Source organism: Panthera pardus, unplaced genomic scaffold (assembly GCF_024362965.1).
Source record: "Panthera pardus isolate Hobbes unplaced genomic scaffold, ASM2436296v1 HiC_scaffold_8, whole genome shotgun sequence".
Classification (NCBI taxonomy): Eukaryota; Metazoa; Chordata; class Mammalia; order Carnivora; family Felidae; genus Panthera; species Panthera pardus.
The window spans coordinates 138,044,052-138,060,489 of NW_026527013.1; the positions used below are offsets into that span (position 1 = coordinate 138,044,052).

Here is a 16,438-nt window from a genome sequence, read left to right on the forward strand (position 1 = left end):
GTTCATATTTAAATGCTACATAAAAAATGTTTATGTTTATGAGCCTGAATACATGTTCTGCCCAGCACCAAACTGCTCCATATTTTAAGAAAATTGCCACTTCATCTGACTGCAAGTAGAATGTGCTGGAAATTGTTTTGAGAAGCCGGCTTAAATGTGATTCACAGATTGGCTCTAAAATGGGGAAAAAGTATGGATATTTATCACAGACACTATTACTAGTCAAGTACTTTTATTTCTATCATTTGAAACGAGAAATAAAAGACAAGTTTTTAAACAAGGTATTTGAAAAGAAAGTTGAGCAGATGATGAGGGTCAAAAAGGGCAATGAGAATAACAACTAGCGGTTCCTGAGCAACTAACCATGTGACAGATACACTCCACCTTGCTCTTTAAAGTGCAGACTTATGCCAGTGAATGAATGAGGTTGGGGAGACCTTAAGCCACAATTACCCTTCACCAGGTTCACTTTTACCACACTGGTAGTAAAGCTATAAGCTACCTTGCTAGCAAAGTTTTTGAAGGATAGGGCCCCAAAAGATAGACTTGGGTGAAAAGAAACATCCTGAAAATGTACAGAGTATGGGCCATTAGGACAGGTCTTCAGGAATGCCATTTGCTCATCCCTGCCCCACTGGGAGTAGTATGGAAGTCTAGAGCCTTGTGCTTCTGGAAGCAAATGAGAAAAACAAAAAGGAAGGTAAAAGCTCTGGAATGTCAAAGAGTGCTGAAAACAAATCTTACAAACGTCGTTGCAGTTGGTTCTGTTAAGGACCAACCGAAAGTTCTGGAACATCCATAAATGGTATTTGTCAGAAAAACATTTATCCATGTTAAGGAAAGATATAGAATGTATAGCCTCCTTCTCATCCCCAAAAACCTTTTAGTTACTTTTTAAAAAAAGCTTATTTGTTTATTTTGAGAGAGAGATACACACACACAGAGTGTGAGCAGGGGAGGGGCAGAGAGAGAGAGAGAATCCCAAGCAGGCTCTGCACTGTCAGTGTGGGGCTCGAACTCAAGAACCTCGAAATCATGAGCTGAGCCCAAACCAAGAGTCGGATGCTTAACCGACTGAGCCACCCAGGCACCCTCCACCTTCATAAAACATTTTAGCCCATCATTGACCTAGGTGATTGAATGTATAACCACCACCTATGTGCCATGTGAAAACATCAGCCATGATTACACAGCACTGTTGTCTGAAATGCCTGTTTCTCGACCTCCTTGGTACCGCTACTGACTGAGTATGTGGACGACCTGGATTCTCTGTGCATTTCAACTTCAGTTCAGTTTCAATTTTCAATTTCATCCGTTTGCAATTTAGAAGGAGTATGTCTGCTCTCTCCCTTAATGTCTGGGTCAGTTTTACAAGAAAAGGGAGAATTACTTTGAGGCTTCCAAATATCAAGAAAGTGCAAAGACAGACAGCCTGAAGGCAATGAAATCTGGCAGCCAGAGGAGCTGGTAGGCCCAGCATAAGATAAGGAGATGGTGTCACCAGAATTTGTCAGTGTAAATACGGATTTGACTCTCTTATTCCACCTTCCCTCCTCTTCTACAACATCCTTTTCCTCATTCTTTCTTGGTTTCTTCCTTTCGGTGTAATAAGATATTATTCCTGGATAAGGCCTCAGTTTCATGAGTATGGAAAACTGATTTTTGGTTTTCACTTGATTTTGTAGTTTTCACTGTGAGAGCAACATCAAATATCTAGAAATTAAACAAAAAGTTCTGTGACCGTGATCTAACATTTCCTTGATTTTCTAACATATAAGAAACAGAATCACTTTTTTATTGAAGCTTATTTTCCATGGCCACAAATTTAAGCTGTAGATAATGTTTGAATTGGGGTACTCATTACAAATATATTTTCTAAAGATTTGATTCTTACAAAATTCATTTCTCTTTAGTTTCGCATATTCCCCTAATGCTTTTTTGCCTATATGTACAGCAGCAGAAAGTATGATGTTATACTGGCACATTTAAACTTCCTTTCTCCATGCCGAGCATCTTGGGGGGAGTGGGGGCAATTCAGAATGATCCGGAGACCTACCCCACCTATCTTTCACTTCATCATTGCAGTTTCTGCTCTTTGCTAAACTGAAATTTGAAAGTATTACATCCAAAATCAATCAGGTACTACCACAAATACTACTAAGTGCCCAGGTGCAGATTTGACATGTTTATAAAATACATTCTTCGTTGTAGGAAAATAAATACAAAATAAATTTTCCCCTGTCTACCTATCCATTTTACCTGCCTTTCTCTCCTCTTCTGATTTGACCCCAATCACTTCTGCTGACCTCTTTCTGTGCCATCCTTTGAAGCACAGGTGGCCTCTTTCCAGCCTGGGGCTACTTTTTTTTTTTATGTTTATTTATTTTTAAAAGAGAGTGAAACAGAGCTGAGCAGAGGAGGGGCAGAGAGAGAGAGAGAGAGAGAGAGAGAGAGAGAGAGAGAATCTGAAGCAGGCTCCAGGCTCTGAGCTGTTAGCACAGAGCCGGATGCGGGGCTCAAACTAACAAACCACGAGATCATGACCAGAGCTAAAGTCGGATGCTCAACCCACTGAGCCACCCAGGAGTCCCTGGGGCTCCTTTTTTCTTTTTTAAACCTTTAAGGACAGAAGTGGATAAAAAATTAGCAAAAACAAAAGGGTCTTACCTAGGCAACATTCCACTATTAAGTATAATCAGTTTTTGTAGAGTAATATTTGGGTTTTATATTTTATTCAGTTTCCTTACTACTTAGTAAACATTTATTGAAGGGAAAAGCAAGCAGTCTCAGGTTCTAAGTTACAATGTGGGCATCATGTTTTTTCCCTGGTTAATTCCATTCTAGTGACATAACAGAAGTTGGTGGCTCTATCGGGAAAGACAGTCAGGCCCTGGATATGTGACTTTAAGCAAGTTAGGTTCTTTGAGCTTTAGTTCTCTTATCTGTTAAATGCAATAATGATATTACTTCATGTTAGTATGTGGTGAGAATTTAACCACTTTGTCTGCCCCATCAGAGTTCTGGGAGGAGACAAAGTAAAGCCCAGCCAATATTTTTTATTCAGTAGTCTGGGAGTGGGGCCTAGAAATTTATATGTTAAAAACAGACACTTGTGTTTCTGATATATAGTCCATTGGGGCACACCATACTAAGGGATATACTGTTGGCTCAAAAAATAACAATCTTTAGAGTTAGTTTTGGGAATAAAACAATGCAAAAGTCTGTTTGCTATAATGCCATTGTACTACTTAAGTTTTAACTATGGCCCCCCTGGGTGGCTCAGTCAGTTCAGTGTCTGACTTCTGCTCAGGTCGTGATCTCGTGGTTAAGGCGTTCAAGCCCCATGTCGGGCTCTGTGCTAACAGCTCAGAGCCTGGAGCCTGCTGTAGACTCTGTCTCCCTCTCTCTCTGCCCCTCCCCGATTTGTGCTCTGTCTCTCTCAAAAATAAACACATTTAAAAAATTTAAGTTTTAACTATATAGGTATTTACAAACATTTCATCTTTAAGTTGATTTTGAAACAGTAAGAGGACAATTGTCTTTACAGGTTTAAACCTACAAAACTTAGCAGCATGTAAAACATATACTTTTTGGTCCTTCAGTCCTTGCTTTGGAAAAATATATCTTATGTCCCTGTATTTATAAGAGCATATAATTCTCCAAAGGAAAAGATAGAAGCACCAAGCAATTATTGCCCTTCCTAGTATCTAGGTACTATTTAGTAAACCAGTGCTTTAGTACACGGAATAGTATAGTAGCCTAAAAGAAAGTAAATGTTTTCCAAAAGTTCTTAAACTCATTGTAACGTCCAAGTAGTATTGTGGTCCCTGAGACTCTGACTCAGTAGGTTGTATCATTGGATCAGAATTCTTTCTGTGTACTTGAAGAGTAGTGCATATTTAGCAGTTTTCTGTTCACTTCTGAATATACTTTGCACTTCTAAATTAGACATATTATATAGTCACATGCAAAACAAATGCCAACTGCTGTCAAAGCTGCGGAATTGGTTACTCTTATGGTTTCGCATTGCTCTTGTTTTTGTAACTTGGGTGTTTTACGTGGAATGTTTTTTTGAAGAAATACAGAAAGTGCAAGACCACATTGATTTTCTTTCCAGGGGTTGGCAAACTATGGCCCCCTGGCCAAATCTGGCCCAACGCTTGTTTTGCAAACAAAGCTTTATTGGAACACAGCCACACACTTGTTTTCATACTATCTTTGGCTGCTTTGTTCTGCAAAGGCAGAGTTGAGTAGTTGCAACCGCGACTATATGGCTCTTAACACCTAAAGCATTTATTGGGCCCTAACAGAAAAAGTTTGCTGACCTATGTATTTAGACTAATTCTATGTCACTTGATCCCCTACCAAGCTGATGGTTAAACTTTAGGACTCAGATGGTTTAGTTTTTTAACTTATACCAAACCTCATTCAAAAAGGATTTGATGGTTTACACTAGAACATATAATAATGAAATTACTAAAATGGAAATATAAAATTAGGGCTCAAACTGGATATTCCTCTTAGTTACCATAATTTAAGCTTAATTTTGGCCTGAGCCAAAAGCAACAAGGGAAAGAATAGAAATTTTACACTCAGAAAGAAGGGAACACTATGTTCCTTCCCCTAACCTTCCACATGCCCAAGTAGTATATTTAAAATAAGTTTTTTGAAGGAATTATTATGTAGACAATCCTAAGTTATATAATGGGTCAATAGCCAGAGCAACATTTGTATTGCAAATGAAGTGGATGTCATATCTTGGTTCAGATAGCAAACTTCTTTTTTTTTTTAATTTTTTTTTCAACGTTTTTTATTTATTTTTGGGATAGAGAGAGAGACAGAGCATGAACGGGGGAGGGGCAGAGAGAGAGGGAGACACAGAATCGGAAACAGGCTCCAGGCTCCGAGCCATCAGCCCAGAGCCTGACACGGGGCTCGAACTCACGGACCGCGAGATCGTGACCTGGCTGAAGTCGTACGCTTAACCGACTGCGCCACCCAGGCGCCCCGCAGATAGCAAACTTCTAACACAAGCTGAGAGTATAACGTTAACAGCATGATGTAGTGAAGGCATTTCTAAGAAGGGCTAGAGTTAATACTATGATGGTGTTTATTGATATTTGTATTGATATTAAACTTGATAGAGTATGTTCTGGAGAATGGTATTTTAAATAATGTTGCTTCACAGCCTCCCCCAACCCCACCATAAGGATACTGTAATTTATCCAACTGTGTTCTTGAGAAGCACTATTAAAAGATATGGTTAATAGAGCGAAAGATACAGATCACTACTTAATGTTGTGGAAAATATATTAGAAAAGAAAAAGCCTATTTCCCTCCCTGTTTATAATTTAATAGTTTTCCATCCTCCTATATTTTTATTTACATTCACTTGCACCCGTAAAAATGTCCAACACATCCATGTACCATTTGAAATTTAGTTGGATTTTGAAGGTTTCTTTTATAAGGGCTACTTGCCAGAAGCTGTTTCTGAGATTTGTATGGAAAAGAAACATCTGCTACAGACAAATCTTAACTTTTGTGATGGAAAGCATATTTCAAGTTTTCTTTAGTATTTGTATTCAAAAGATGCTATAAGGAAGTTGAGATTTAAATTACCCGTAAGTAGGAAGGGCTTAACCACAATAATTGCTTTCTTGGAGAGGTTGTAGACTGTGGTAATTAAAAAGAATAAGCTTTGGAGTAAGATCAAACCTGGGTTGAGTTCTAGTATTTCCTTTAATGGTTATACAACCTTGGACAAGTTACTTAACCTCTGAAAGCTCTATTTTTCCCTTTGGGATTTGATTGTTTTGGATTGTTCTGTGAATGCCATGTTACAGGCACTCCAGAAATGGGAGCTAATATTGTTATTACTGTCAAGAACTAACTAACAGAAAGGAGATTATGGAGATTCCTTTCTCGGGAGATACACATATATGAAGAATATAGGGGTGCTGCTGCTGGATATTTTGTGATAAATGAACTTAATAGGTGTTTTCAAGGTCCTCTTTATCAACTTACATGTTCCCATTGAAGGGTCTGGGCTGTAAATGCTCCTGAAATTCCAACACAGTCTCCTGGATCATTCCCTTGGAAAAGACCCCTCATTAAAAATAATAATAATAATCTGTAAGTTTCTTGAAGTCAGGGACCATATCTATTCCGCTTATCCCTTAAAACCATGCTTTCCATCCAGAGGCACAAAATAAATATGTATCAAATACAGTTGAATACGTGAACAAATGAAGAACAGTGTACCAGTATTTGAGCTCCTTAAATGGTCAACTACTTCAGAGAATTCACGTTAAAACTTAATTGATAAACCTTTTATTTTTACATAACTTTACAGGAACTCTGATACTCTACCCATGCTCAAATCTGTTCTTATATAAAAATAATTCATCCACAAATATGGTAAGTAAATAGGACTGATACTACCTGTTGAGGGTTTTAAGTGCTTGTGTCCATTTTTCAGAATTCTTCTCTTCTTTTGCTTTTAAGACTCCTCTGTCACTTTGATCAGTGCTACTGCCTGTTGGTTCTGGAGGAGGATGGATGAGTTTAGTTCTAAACATATTCAGTCTCAGGTGCTGTGAGCTTTTCTATAAATGTATTTAGCAGTAACTGAAGAAAGTAGAGAGGCCAGGGCAGGAGATGAAGATTTGTGAGTTACTTGCTGAGAGGTGATGATTGATTCACCGGAAGTTTACTATTCCACAAAACAATGAAACACGAAATGTTACCTAACAAATATTCTCCAATAAAGGACACGTAAAAGTAAGCATACAGCTTTTGCGGCTTGTGAACATAGAAAGCATCAAGGGTCAGAACCCCCATCTTGTCATTTAGGTCCTGTTTGTCATCTACATTTGCTCTCTACTTCTTTGCCGAGCATAGTGTAAAATATTCCTGCTTGTTCTCTTCCAATCCTCTGCTTTGCAAAAATATATATTTATAATATACACCTTCCCTGCAGAAACAGAATCACCATCACATTTCTCTTTCATATTTTCCAGGTCCTATTTAGCAAATCAGTGTTTTAGTTCATAGAATGGAGCAGTGGCCTAAGAGAGAATAAATATTTTCCAAAAGTTTTTAACTTGTTCCCGGGATAGAGTCTAAGTAATATATGGTCCAAGAGACTCTGACACACAGTATATTTTATCATTGGGTGAGAATTATTTATGTGTACTTGAAGAGGGCATATTTCTCCAGTCGCCACCGAAACCAGATCTGCAATAGCCACAAGAAAATAGATGGTTCCAATTGCAAAGAATGTTTCTGGGAGGCCCTGCAAGTAGTTGGACCAATATTTTTGTTTCCCCACTGTTTAACGGGACACTTGGGTACAAGATTTATTTGTAGCAACCCTAGAAGACATAACCAGGACCCATTTAAGGATGAACGTTTTATCAGTCAGAGTTGCCCAGCAGGGGATCTGCCCATCTCAGAACACAGGAAGTGTTGTGGGAACAGAGTCAAGTCAGGGGTGCTGCCCAGCGGTTGTTTTATTCCTCAGGAGAATGAGGAAAATCACCACCCAAGTCTTTTTCAGATCGTCTCTATAACATTCATGACCATGGAACGAGAGAAAGTAAGACACGATTTTAAACCTCATCATTCTAGGGATCCTTTCTCTTGAGTCTTTTTAGTCTCATGTCCAAGGGCAGAAGAGAGGAATGGTAAGCAAAGGAGTGGAGAAACATTGGTCTGGAGGCAAAGTGGGAGGTGATCCCCTTTGGCTAGTAGTGCATGTCGATAGCAGATGCTTCCACTGATCATTTAAAACTCAAGAGCCTAATGAAGTCTCTTCTCCTTCCTTCCTGTCGCCAGCCTGAAACCAGCACCCCTGCTGCTTTCCTGAGTTTAATATGCTATATGAACATTTAGCAAGAAGACGAAAGAGTAAAGGTCACATTTAAAAGGCAGAGTGTGTTTTGCCTTGTCAGTATTTCACCTAGAACACCTTTGACATATGTTTTTTATTATGCAAGTAATGGGTTTTGGACGATATCAGAAGTGCTTCTGTGCCTTTCGTTAATCAAACTGGGGAAAAAAAGGAAATTGAATCAAAGAAACTTACAGGTCTGCACCATTCAATTTTATTGTATTATGACACGCAGTAATTGTGTGTTCAGGTTTATTGTTATTTTCCTCAGTGCTTATAGAAGTACTGATGTATTTATGACCAAACAGAATTTGTTCTTTAATTGGCACACTAGAGCTCGAGGAATGTTTATTTAACCCTAACTCAGTTGAGTTGTTTATACTACAGAGACCTGAGTTCAATTTACTTTACTTTTTGAAAAAAGCTTTCTTATTTATAAAAGTTGAGCTTCAAGTGACCTCTCCATTCTAATGTTTCCTTTACCCTCCACTGTGCAAAGAGAACAAAAAGCCAGTGTCTCATTTTTACTCCAAAGAAATGAAACTACTTCCTTAAGTGGGTTGGTTCTTACCATTGAAAATGGTAACCAGATGTTTACCGAAATCCCCAACATTTCTCCTTCAAGCCTAGCTTCCTTCTAATCGTTTGATCTTTTTAAGTTTCATAGGAACCAGATTGGGTATTTAAATTTTCCAAAGCTGGGAAATGTTTAATAGAGCTTTGAAGATACTTTTTCTGAACCGTTTTCCTTAAATGCACTTTCTGCTACTTTTATTTTTTAAAAAAGGGACAGCGTTAACATTTTTTTGCAATGCTATTGATTTTATTTAACCACATCACAAATAACATACTGTAGTATTATTTGGTTTAGTGTGAAGGAAAAAAATCCTTGCAGTTTTTTGCCCCTGGCAAATACATATGCTTGCTTTATATAGAGTAACAGAAACCTACATTTCACCTGGTTTTGCCTCAGTTACAAAATTAATAGCCAAATTCAGTGACCAGTTAAAATACTGAACTCATTTCAGACACTAGGTAACATGGATTCCCACTGATCTTTTTAGATCAGGGTTTCTCAAACTTGGCTGTCCATTGAAATTCTGTGAGGAGCCTTAAACTCCCATTTGCTAACTTCTAGCCCCAGATCTTCTTATTGAATGGATCTAGAGTTCTGGCCTGGATATCACGAGTTTAAAATCTCCAGGTGATTCCAAAGTACAGGTAAATTTGGGAACTTTGGTTGATGTGCTGTGTTGTTTTCATCTCAAATTTTTATAAATATAGTTGGCTCTTAACACAGATTTGAACCATGCGGGTCCGTTTATATTTGGATTTCTTACAGTACAGTCCTATAAATGTATTTGCTCTTCCTTGTGAATTTCTGTCTTTTTTTTTTTAATGTTTTATTTATTTTTGGAAGAGAGAGTGTGAGCAGGGGAGGGGCGGAGAGCGAGGGAGACAGAGGATCTGAAGCAGGCTCCAGGCTCTGAGCTGTCACGACAGAGCCTGATGCAGGGCTCGAACTCATGAACCGTGAAATCGTGACCAGAGGCGAAGTCGGACACAACCCACTGAGCCACCTAGGCTCCCCTTCCTTATGATTTTCTTAATAACATTTCTTTTCTGTATCTTACTTTATTGTAATAATACAGCATATGATACATGTAACATACAAAATGTATGTTAGTCAACTATTCATGTTATTGGTAAGGCTTTCAGTCAACAGTGGGCTATTAGTGGTTAAGTTTTAAGGAAGTTGAAAGTTATACACAGATTTTCTACCCTGCAGGGCTTGGTACCCCCTAACCCCCATACTACTCCAGGGTCAGCTGTAATTTATTTCAGGTCATTGTTTTTTTTCATACTCTTTAGAATTAAAGACTTTTTTTTTAGACATTAGACATTTTGTTTGGTTTTGCTATAGACTAAACTATGCTTTGAATGACAGATCTAATTTGTAAAAACAAATAATATTCATATTATATTTAGATTAAGGAAAGACTCCAGGAAAGAAAAGCAAACTGTTTCATATGGGACTTTTCAAGTGACAGAGCATGTGGATAAACTACAAGGGAGTTTGGGGACTCCAGATATAATGTGTTTACTATGCTAGTGTATTATCACATTCAGATGCTTGAAATATTTTAGACATTTTCCTCAATTTGGGAGGAGTTTGGAAGCATCTAACCACAGTTTCAAGACTGCCTCTTCACTTTTGCACTTTTGCTTTCTGCTCTCCATTTTATAATTATTGTAAACCTCCCCACTTTCTTTTGAAACTTGATTTTCCCTCTGGAGAATTAATTAGCTAATTAATCATGATTAATCAATATTTCCCTCTAGATATCCTCTGTTATTTTTCATCTTCTTTTTAGCTAAAGTTGCTTCTTCCTAACATTATCTCTTTGTGGATGTGGATGTCCAGACTACAGTTTGGGAGATGAAGACTTAAGAAAAAGTCAGTATTTTTTTCTTCATAATCTCTCTCTAATTAACCCTCAATAATAATAATATGACTCCCTTCTCCCTTAAAGTTGTTTTTTTTTTCCAGAATTTACCAGGAAACTCCTTTTTTTTAAATTTTTACAAAATACAGCCACTGTTTTGTTTTTGCATTGTTTTTGGTATAAGAGCAGATTTGATCATGAGTAGAATATTGGTATTCTTCAGGAGTTATATAAATATTTTAAAAACTGAAATTAAGCTTTAGTGTGAATTCACTGAGGTAATTTCTCAATTTCCTTGATCTTACCTATCAGTGTTTCCCAACCTTGGTGAAATGTGTGAACCAGTGGAATAGATACTTGTCCTAGAATTGAGTGGGTCCCACAGGGTCTGGAATTTTCTTATGAACTCTTTTCTCCCTTAACTTCCTTAATGCTGCCCTCTCCTGCTTCTCCAACCTTTCTGACGCTGCTTCTTTATGACCTTCCTCCAAATTTGGGCTTTCTCCAAGACATTTACCCCAGTCATCATTTTCCCCCCTATCTTGAGATTTCATCAAGATATTTTTTTACTCTGCAGATTCAATAATCTCCTCTGGGGAACAGATTGGTGGCAGCCAGAGGTGGTGGTGGGAGGACTGGGCAAAATGGGTGAAGGTGGCCAAAAGGTACACACTTCCATTGAGAAGTAAGTTCTAGGGACATCATGGACAGCATGGTGACTACAGTTAATTACACTGAATTTTATATTTGAAAGTCGCTGCAAAAATAAATGGTCAAAGTTCTTGTCACACACACACACACACACACACACACACACACACATTTGTAACCATGTGGTGATGCATGTTAAGTACACTTATTGTGATGGACATTTTGCAATATACACATATTGAATCATGTTGTGTGCCTGAATCTAATATAATGTTATCTGCAATTATATCTCACTAAAAAACATCTCTGGAGATATGATGTTTGCATAATGTTGAATCCTAATCTGTTTTCTGTAGGCAGGACTTTTAGAGTCTTGATTGTCAAGTACCTGATAGATGTTTTGGTTTGTGTGTGTCACTGCGTCAACATATAGCAAACTGCACCGATTACCTCCCACGCCTTCAACATCTGTGGTTCTGCCTGCCGTGTTTCTCTTGTTGGTACCGCACCCGCTCAGTCTCTCAGGTGCTAAAGCTCACCGTCAGGTTCTCCCTCTCCTTCAGCTGCAACACACGTTGGACACCAAGTCCTCCTCCGTGCCATGGCTCCACGTTCCGCACCTCTCATGCTCACAGCAACTATTAAATACTCTCCCAGCTGCTGGTCTGTGCTTTCTACAACACACCCCCATCATGACTGCCAGTTTAATATTTCACAAACATAGCTCTGATCACATCACTTCCCTGTGCAGAAGTCTTCAGTGATGTCTCATTTCCTTCTAATCAGAAGGCATGTTTCTTGGTGTGGCATTCAAAGCTTCCCAGGCCATGGTATCAGATACCTCCCCAGCCCTGTTGTAGTGTGATTCTCAAGCCTGTCCTCACACTCAAATTATTCAGGGAACTTAACAATTTAAAAAGTCGGTGCCGAGGCCTCACTTCTGAAAATTATATCAGAATTTTAGGGGAGCAGAATGAACTCGGGCATTGCTATTTTTTTACGGAGCTCCCAGGGATGGTCATGTGTGGGCTTCCTGGTATTGGCCTACTAATCTTTGCCTGATCATGCTCAAAGCTTTGTGATTTGCATTGCTACTGAGGTTTTTGGCTCCTAGAATTCCTTCCTGTCTGCCATTTCTTAGAATTCAAATCAATCTGTAAGTTGACCCATAAAAACCCTCAAAGTAGAAATGTTAAACAAATTATCTGAGACCTCACCACACATTATTTACATATCTCTGATGCCTAGAGTATGTTCTGTGTTACATTTTTAAATCTTATGTGTTCATCTCATCTCCCCTTCTATATTATAAACTTCTTGTAAAGCAGGGAATGTTTTATTTGTCTATTTATACTCTATTCTGCGTAGGACAGTGTCTTGCAGGTACCTAGTAGATACACTATTAATTGAATAAGCAATTGAAGAAATAGACCTGCAAATATACTAATAAAATAGCTGAATCTTTCCTTTGCATATTCAAGCACGATTCGCTTCTTAGAAAAGTAGGGAAAAAATACTTAGTATGATAGGAGATAGCTGTGTGGTAGAGCAAAATAAAATGTGCTCCAGGCCGTGTCTGAGCAAAACCAACTGAAAAACAGAACTCACATACCTGCCGTTCTTAGTGAAGAGTCTCTGTAACCTCGTTTCAGAGTTGCTCAAGCCAGTGCCCTCTCTGCTTTCAAAGAAGCAATTCCACCAAGTTAATAATAACCTTTTAATAGTAATGATAATAACTCTTTTCAGCTCTTTCTCTAAGGACAAATACGAAAGGCATATGTGAATCTCATCATCTATGCAACAAAATAGTCTATTTAGAGCGGGGTATCTTCTGGAATTTAAAACATCTTGTTAGCATTCCACCTCATTTTCAGAGTGACCACACAAGTGATTAAGGGCTATAAAGGGCAGAAGCGACTCGCAGGGGGCCCTGCTTCTCTAATAGCGAGCTCTCTATTTTGTACTTGTGGGTAAAGGGAATCCCTGTCTCAGTGGTTGCTTAAAGAACATGGTTTTGGCAAAGCTCCAGGGTAGTAGCTACTGTTTGCTGGGCCCATGATTCTCAAACTTAATATGCATCAGAATTGTCTGGAAGGCTTGTTAAATCACAGACTGCTGAACCATACTCCCAGGAGATCTGATCCAGTAACAATGGTTAAGATAAAGATAACAAGTTCTCAGGGAATGCTAATCTACTGATCCTGGAGCATGTGTTGAGAACTAGCGTGCTGATACTTCTTTATTACAGTTTTTCAGTGTTTCTTCCAGAAGCACAAAGAAGTTCTGCCTGTTTGCTATTTAAGTAGTTAAGTGGCCAAACGATTCCCAGTTCCCCATTTGCCTTGGCAGGACTCTGAACCAGTCACCCACTTGGGTGGGAAGCCCTGCTCCTTAATTCAAACAGATGCTAAACCCGTCAATTAAAAGTTGGCATGCAAAGCTCTGGTATGTGCTATCTTCATTCTTTAGAGTCTAAGGCCCGGGATCCATTTGAAAGTGAGAGCAACAAGCCACTGAATTTCAAACTGTCTTTGGGCATCTTGGGCTTGCTTACGTATAGTGGGATCGAGGTAAAAATATGGACATACGATTTATCCTAAATCGTAATTATATGCCCCTGAGAAGCAGCAAGATGGTACTATGGAAGGGAGGACGACTACTTTGGATTGCACGGTCTGTGTGAAGCCGTGACTAAGTTACCTAATTTCTTCGGGCGCCTTTCATTTTACAGAAGATGATTTTTTGACTAATCTTTCAGATCTACTCCAATTGCAAAATACAGAAAAAGTACAATAAGGAATAGAGGAGATTAGCTACAATGCCACCAACAAAGACAGCTAATGTTGGACATGTTTCTTTACAAGTATTGTATACATTTTATGCACTTTCCTAGCTTGCTTTTTTAGCATACTATTTATCAGAAACACATGCCATAAAAACTTTGTAAACATTATCTCAATGGCTACATAAAATTATATTATATGGATGTATTTAATATTTACTTACTATGATTTCTTTAATCTTTTCCACATTGTTAAATATTTCTGATATTGCCAATATTTGGCTATTGTAAATAATTCTTGTATATAAATCTTTGTCTACATTTCTGATTCTTTCTTTAAATTTCTAAAAGTAAAATTACTGGAATGAAGAATGAGGGCCCACCTTGAAGCTCTTCATTCACGCTGTCAAAATTCTGCCTGAAAAAGTTAAAGCATTCCCCGTTAGACGTGCAAAAAATTTCCCATCTCACCAAACCTCACCAGTATCAAAACTCTGTCATTTTAATAAGTGATCTTATTTTCAGAATGAGAACTTTATCATTGTTCTATGGAAGTATGGCATGGAAATGCAAATTCACAGCTCTAGTGTAAAACAGATTGTTTCTGTTGGAAATTGGTACTTGCATCATAGTAAGAATGCCGGGAAGGCCAGAAAGGCTGGCACATTCCATGGTAATCTGAAGACTCATCCAGATAGCCAACATATGAGGAATAATGAGTGTTTGCATTTCCATTGGTTTGTTTGCTGAAGGATTTCTATTCATTATGTCCATTTGTTTGAGAAAGAGCATATTAAAGTTTATCATCAAGACCTTATTTTGTGGGTACCTGAAATCCTAACTTATAAGCATACACAGCATGACTACTGCATGCTGAGACTGATTTTTATTTCTTGTCTGATGGAAAGAAATCCTATTACTTTGTCACCCTGAGTATTTTTAAGACACTATCATATCATGAACATTTTGGATTTAAAAATGATCAAGATCCAGGTTAATTTTCTGTACATTTTTGCTTCTGTATAAGTTAATTGACATTTTACAGTACTTTGAAAGAAATGCAATGTGTGTATCTCAGTGTGTATATCTCAAAAAGACTCAATGTCATTTTTCTCAGAGAAAATGTTTCTTTACTTAGATGCATATCCTGACTGCATTTTTAAATTTTTTTTTAACGTTTATTTATTTTTGAGACAGAAAGAGACAGAGCATGAACGGGGGAGGGGCAGAGAGAGAGGGAGACACAGAATCGGAAGCAGGCTCCAGGCTCTGAGCCATCAGCCCAGAGCCCGACGCGGGGCTCGAACTCACGGACGGTGAGATCCTGACGTGAGCCGAAGTCGGACGCTTAACTGACTGAGCCACCCAGGCGCCCCTGACCGCATTTTTAGAAAAGAGTCCCATTTCAAAGATGTCATATGTTTATGGTAGAATATTGAATCAAATATTTGCAAATACAAAGATGAGCATGAAAAATTAAATCTAAATTCACCCAGAGAGAACACAGTTGACATTGTGCATGTTTCCAGGCATCTCCCTAAGCACAACCCAAACATGCGCGCGCGCACACACACACACACACACACACACTTTCATCTTACCCTTTTGCCCCCTGCCTCTTTATACCATAGCTTATCTCACATGTTTTAACAGATAAAATGTTAATATTCAGATATTCTGATAAAAGCTTTGCAATATCAACATAATTTAAAAATTTTAATATCAGTAGTTTTAAGATTGTCTTTTTTTGGGGCGCCTGGGTGGCGCAGTCGGTTAAGCGTCCGACTTCAGCCAGGTCACGATCTCGCGGTCCGTGAGTTCGAGCCCCGCGTCAGGCTCTGGGCTGATGGCTCAGAGCCTGGAGCCTGTTTCCGATTCTGTGTCTTCCTCTCTCTCTGCCCCTTCCCCGTTCATGCTATGTCTCTCTCTGTCCCAAAAATAAATAAAAAACGTTGAAAAAAAAAATATTAAAAAAAAAAAAAGATTGTCTTTTTTTGATTACTAACTAAATGCACTGTGATATGCACTGCATTTTTTAATTTTTGTGTGTGTGATATGTCCTTTACATGCATTAACTCATTGAATTCTCACTCATAGTCCATAGCTTGGTATTTCTGTTTCCTAAGTGAGGAACTGAGTAAGGAGTCTCATAAATGGGACAGCTGAGGTTTGGCCCTGGGCTGTCTCTCTCCAAACTTGCGTCTTTAACTGCGATATCAAAGTCGTTTCTGGAAAGTATATGGAAATTTCCTTTGCTTCGTTCTTTTTAGTATTTTATTATATGGAAAGGAATGCCCTGATAGTTTAACTAAGTCCTTCTTAATAGGTATTTAGAATCGTTTCAACTAATTGCTATACAATACAATTTTGCTACGATATTTGTTTAGATTAAATTTTGGAGATTTTAGTGTGAAACTCAATTATTGTATGGATGGGTGAAAATATTAAAACTGGGGTTCTCCTTGCCAAATTTCTCCACAAAAGGTTGGCTCCTGTTTTTACTTTCATCACCAGTGCTAGTTCATGATCTTTAGCAAATACATGTTAACATGTTTTTTAATCTGATGAGATTAAAAATGACACATCAGTTTAATTTTTTACTAAAAAGGAACTTTTACTTGCACATCAAATACAATTCTTTTTCTTATGCTAAATGTTGTCTATTTT

The 16,438-nt window shown here is 38.2% G+C and overlaps 1 protein-coding gene across 6 annotated transcripts in view; it reads left to right on the forward strand.

Moving 5' to 3' along the window:
- The window catches only part of CPED1 (cadherin like and PC-esterase domain containing 1), a 270,971-nt gene that overhangs the window by 27,527 nt on the left and 227,006 nt on the right, over nucleotides 1-16,438 (forward strand). The gene's annotated exons all lie outside the window — the stretch shown is intronic.